At 37.8% G+C, this 6,089-nt stretch overlaps 1 long non-coding RNA gene across 1 annotated transcript in view; it reads right to left on the bottom strand.

Annotated features, from left to right (window-relative positions):
• Positions 1-2,880: 2,880 nt before the first annotated feature.
• The window catches only part of LOC128248687 (uncharacterized), a 23,022-nt gene continuing 19,813 nt past the window's right edge, over positions 2,881-6,089 (bottom strand). The window contains exon 2 of the long non-coding RNA XR_008264844.1: positions 2,881-3,288. This is a non-coding gene — a long non-coding RNA (uncharacterized LOC128248687). The remainder of the gene's footprint in view (positions 3,289-6,089) is intronic.

The following is a 6,089-nucleotide window of genomic DNA, read 5'->3' as shown; positions in this document are numbered from 1 at the left end:
AAGACTGCGGAATAAATGATAATCAGATGGCACAGTGTCTGGCGAATATGGTGGGTGGGGCATCGTTTTCCATTCAAACTGCTCCAGCCTTTCGAATGCCAGTGGCCAAGCATTATTCTGCTGGAAGAATGTCTTTCATTTTGAAACCAAAGAGGGTCGTTAAAATTTCAAAGGTTATCTTCTCTGCCTTTTTTAATCATTTAGTTTGTTTTTTTCTTTTACCTGAATTAAAAAGTCATTAAGATAACGATTACTCTTGTGACTAAAAGTGTTAATGAAAGTAATTAAAATTTCTTGGCTTACTACTTCCAATTTCCTAGTATCCAGCAGACTTCCATAGGTGTGCTTCTTCAGACATTCTTACACACACACGTGTGTGTGTGTGTGTAATATTCATGTCCTAGTAGTGTACTCCCTCTTCCAAAATGCTCTTGTTCATTAGTTCCTGCACTTAGCACCCTACCCAATCCTTTCACCCCAAGGACTGCAGTGCTTTCAAAACACCCCTCTGCCCTCACTATTAGTGTCATAAGTGCTTCTTTCAATTAAATGGTGTTTAGTCTTATTTGGCTTGCTTAATGTGTGTGCCTGCACGCACTTATGCTTGTATATTTTATATATATATATATATATATATATATATATATATACACACACACACACACATATCTAGGTGACTGAAATTTCATGTGTGTTAAACCAGATTAGCACAGATTGCTAATATTTATTCTTTTCCTTGTTTCGCTTGTTGTCAAGGTTACATTCTTTTTAACGATGCATCTTTCATCCCGTTTGTCTCTCTCATCTCATCCCAGCTTCTTTCTTTGTTCACATCATTTCTCTTTCCATGCTCTTCTGACGCACTTTCAACATTCCGTGCCCGCGTTTTTACTTCCATGTTGTATATTGCATCCTATTATCTGCTTGCTGTGTATTAAGTTCTCCCATCGATTCACATATTGTCAAGGTTATGCTATTTTTGAAGTATACATTAATGTTCACACAGATTGAAGACGGTGGTTGTATGAGTCGTGTCACTGTCGGTGGTTAGATCAATACTATATTATAAAGCGAAAAATGTTGTTTATGTTGTTTAACTCAAGGCAAGAGCTGCAGTGATCAAGACCATTCCAGTCATGACCAATCCAATCATTTTTCCCACTGTTTATATCTTGGGTGACTTTTCAAATGTGTCTTTCTTATTAAGACAGTAATGTGTGGTTTGAGAAAATTTTGGCTGCTATTTCTAGCATGTACATACTCTCTTTCTCAACTTTGTCAAAGGAAATGTGTTGATGGTTGTGAAAGCTCTTAAGTAATGCTTTTAAATCAATATAATCTAAATTAATGTCATCATCATCATCATCATCATTATCATAATTTTACAACTGTTTCTCCATCTTTGCATCATTCGGTGCTGAAGCACAGCATCCCATTATAAACTGAGACTTTTTATCATCTCTTTTTTCAGAATCAGCATCCTGAGATTAGCTTTCCCCACCTCATCTTATGTCTTTCTTGGTGTTCCCCTTTCTGCAAATGGCTTCTACTTGATTCTACTTTGACATCTCTTTATCCAAGTGTCATCTTCCCTCTGCGTCACATTATCTAGATGAACTCAGCCTTCTTTCTGTCACACTCCATTTGATTCCCTTACAGTTGATTCTTCTCTCAGCTCATTTGTGCTTCGTCATTGATGCACAGTAACAGCACGTACCCAGTAGTGAAGACCCATTTCATTTCCTATCACCTGTTACATGTCCTCCACATTCAATGTCCATGTTTCACTACCATGTATGCAAGCATGTACAATCTGTCGTTCATTTGGAGAAGATCTATTCATTGCCATCAGAGACAATGGTCCCTTGAACTTTTTCCACCCTTCTATATTTAAGAGATGAGGAACTATGTACATTATTTACATTTGACAGATATTTGTCCTCATCTTGTTTGTTGTTAACACAACATTTCAGCTGAATAATAATAATAATAATATGGAAAAGTACCTTAGGAATGAGAACCCAGGTTTGAAATTTCCACAAGACACCTGATGAAGGCTGGAAGGTATATCAGTCGAAACGGTGTGTTAACAACAAACAAGATGAGGGCAAATATCCATCAAATGTAAATAATGTTTTTCCACCCTGTTTTAATCTGGCTACTATGCTGGTGGAATACCATTTCCACTGCTAAATATGTTACCTAGGTAACAGAAATTAGCAGTTGCTTCTTGGGAGTCTTTCAAGCATTTAAAGAATTTATTTTGTGGATACTCTTGCTCCTAACTGCTCTTACACATTTGCATACAAAGTCCTTCTGTGTCAGTCTGTCTGTGATTCCACTTCATGTCTTTCGCACTTTTCGCGTACATTGAATACACTGTATGAAACTTCAAGCTCCTACTCTTCTGTGTATTGAGCAGCATTTCTCAGATGACAGCACAATCTTGTCTCCTTTCTTGTTAACAAAAACCTCTGTGTCTATCACCATCATCATCATTTAACATCTGTTTTCCACGCTGGTATGGGTTGGATAGTTTGACAGGTGCTGGTAAGGTCAGGGGCCACACCAAGCTCCATGTTTGTTTTGGCTTGGTTTCTCCAGCTGGATGCCCTTCCTAATGCCAACCACTCAGCAGAGTGGACTTAGTGCTTTTTACAAGGCACCAGCACCACTGCTTTACTAGATTTAACTTAATATCTCTTGATTCTAAGCTCCATTTCCATATTTGAAACTTCTCAAATTATTTAACCCCTTCATTACTGTATTTATTTTGAGATGCTCTGTGTTTCTTTCAATTACTTTAAATATAGCAAAGAATCTAGTAAAATAACTTAGTTATCATTAAGCTAGTGTTAGGAACATAAATTGTGACGAAGGTTTGGTGGAAGATTTTAATTCAAAACTTATGAAAACAAGACATTTGTACTCAGAGCCTGAGCTGGTTTTGGCCAGGTTAGTAATAAAAGGGTTAATAGGTTCAGTCGTGAGAACGAGGTCATTAGCCTAAAGAACTTACCCTTGTCAACCAAGCTCAAACTCTTCTATCATGGCTTGGATAACAGTAATAAATAGGAGGGCCTAAGTGCTGAACCCTGATGGACACCTCGCAAGTTGAATTCCTTGTTGAACTTATTACTAACTCTTGCCTTGCTGACAACATCTCTGTACATGCCATTCATGTCATTCACAAGATATTCACTTCCACCATACTTGTTTCAAAAACTTCTGGATCCAATTTACTGCAGAATCCCATTTCTATCTCAGCCACAAAACAATAAGCACAAACTGAAAAAAAAAAGAGGTTTTTTTTTTTGGCTTTTAGGTTTCCAAATAATAATTATTAAAATGAAGTAAACTTTATTACAAAATGGCTGTTGAGTCATGGTTGTAAAGTTAAACAAAAATCAAGCAAACAAACATGGGAGCATATCACTGACAGTGTTAATGGGGAGACTTGACCTTGGCATTTTTACCAAATTCTGGTAATCTGAGGTCAGATGCTTAACAACTATCCTCTCTTGGGGTAACATTACTGGATAACAGGGTGGGGTTGTAAAGAATCTGTTCTCTCAGAAAACTAAAACCTGTTATTGTTTACTTGTACATATGGGTTTACTTTGTTTATGCACTCAAATATAACAGCAAAAACAAACCAATTTCACAGACAACTTATCATTAGTGAATCATCATCATCAACATCTTGGACATTGCTGTCGAGTTCTGGGATTCCTAGGACCACTTGCCTGGTTTTCATGGCATAATATAAGTCAGTGGTTCCATTTGATTTTGAATTTGCTGGACTCAATACATCTCCTCAAGCATGGCGTGTCACCCGATACCTTTTTCTTTTTTAATTTTTATAATGTTGACGTACGCCTGACGGTACTTTCCCTCACGATATCCACATCATATAAGTGTGATACAAGAGGGATGTGATGTCAACATCCATAGACTTGCACAACTGTGTTAAGTTCCAAGTTTTCAGGGACTTTCTTGTTGAAGATCATTTAAACAACATTCAGAACTGCTTTGATTTTATCACTCAAAGGGTCTTGATCATGGCAGTTTCATGGGGAATGAAGCAATCAGTTGTAACTATATCTGGCTTCGTGTTTCCAACCAATGTTACAAAACCCTTGAGAGTAACCACACTTGTATGATTTTTCTCAAGAGTTTTGTAATGCCCTACTTGTAGTGCTATCAGTGTAAATTCCAACACAGTTATTCCAGGATATGTCTGGGGCTGTGAAGTACAAGCTTTAGAGTTACAAAAATATCTTTTTTATCAGTGCCAGTTGCTTTAAGCTCCTTTAGGAACAAAACTTGTTAGGATATATAATCTTCCTGAATAAACATAACTAACCTCGTTAAGTGACATTTCCCTGTTATGCCTGCTGTTCCCCCATCGTCTTGTAGGGTGCCTTTTATCTTGTATCTTAGTTGCTACAATCATTGGACTGCAGCTATGCTAGAGCTCTGCCTTGAAGGGGTTCTCTCTTATTCTTTTACTTGTTTCACTCATTTGACTGTGGCCATGCTGGAACACCGCCTTTAGTTGAACAAATAACCCCCAGGACTTATTCTTTGTAAACCTAGTACTTATTCTATCGGTCTCTTTTGCTGAACTGCTAATTTACAGGGATGTGAACACACCAACATTGGTTTTCAAGTGATGGTGCAGGGACAAACACAAACACACTGGGCTTTTGCTCAGCTTCCGTCTGCCAAATTCTTTTCCCAAGGTATTGGTTAACGCAAGACTGTAGTAGACGACACTTACGACACTTGCTAAAGCTGTCAAACCAGGAGCCGCATGGTTGTCAAGCAAGTTTCTTAACCATAAAGCTACGCATGCATCTCTGTATGCAGAATGAAAAGAGATACCGGAAATAATATGAAAATACTTGAATATAAACCTTATGATGATTATGTAAGAGTTGTTGTCACAGGTTTTGAGAGATGATTTTTGTAAAATATTCTTTTACAAAATTCTTTTTGTAAAAGAGTCTTCCATTGGTGATTGACAGATTTAACCCATCTGTAATTAGAATTCCTTCAAAAGCAAACAATTTTCTTGTCTACACTCAGACACAAGCTCAGACTTTTTATTTGTTAGTGAGTAATCTTTTCATAAGATACTGAATTTTTCTGCAAGGCAGAGCAAGCATCTGTTGGATTCCTTCATATCTGGGGACGGGTCATTTTCGGTGACTCACCAACCTATTTTAATAATGTTATTTTTTTGTCTCTTTTTACTTTAAGGTGTCAGACAGACAATGACGTTTATGTATTTTGGATGCTGAAAATAGATTAGATGTTACGTAGATATTTTTAAAATTAAATGAACTGGGTGTCAGACTGATAGTCATATTTTGTGTGTGAGCACATGTATCTGTGTGTGCAGATATGTGTGTAAGTACATCCTTCATATCTACCATATAACTGCATTTCAATCTTGATAAACTGTAGCTATTTCCAAGCAGTTTCATCCTTATATGAAAAAATTTTCCAACTAATTTTTAATGTGTGCTCGTGCGCGCGCACACACTCAGCAAACATTAACAGTCTAGAATCTTCCTTAATCTACATATGCACGTGCACACATACACATGTGCATGCATACATATCTATGTACAAATTTATATACGTCTCTTTCTATCTCTCTCGCTTATATTATACTTTTACCTGAAGAGGAGTGACATAAAAATAAACACACACACACACACATATATATAAAGCACCATCAAAACATCGCCGATGCCAGTGCCCCCTGACTGGCTCCCGTGCTGGTGGCACATAAAAAGCACTGTCCGAACATGATCGATGCCAGGGCCGCCTGACTGGCCCTTGTGCCAGTGACATGTAAAAAGCACCCACTACACTCTCAGAGTGGTTGGCATTAGGAAGGGCATCCAGCTGTAGAAACATTGCCAGATCACAATGGAGCCTGGTGCAGCCTTCTGGCTTGCCAGTCCTCAATCAAACCGTCCAACCCATGCCAGCATGGAAAGGAGACGTTAAACGACAATGACCCATGTCCTTGCTGTGTTTTTACGTGTTTTTTCTTGCTTGTTCATGTTTGAATT

This window comes from Octopus bimaculoides, chromosome 9 (genome assembly GCF_001194135.2).
Source record: "Octopus bimaculoides isolate UCB-OBI-ISO-001 chromosome 9, ASM119413v2, whole genome shotgun sequence".
NCBI lineage: Eukaryota > Metazoa > Mollusca > Cephalopoda > Octopoda > Octopodidae > Octopus > Octopus bimaculoides.
Note: the sequence above shows the minus strand (reverse complement) of the source record. Positions and strands in the feature narration are given on the sequence as shown.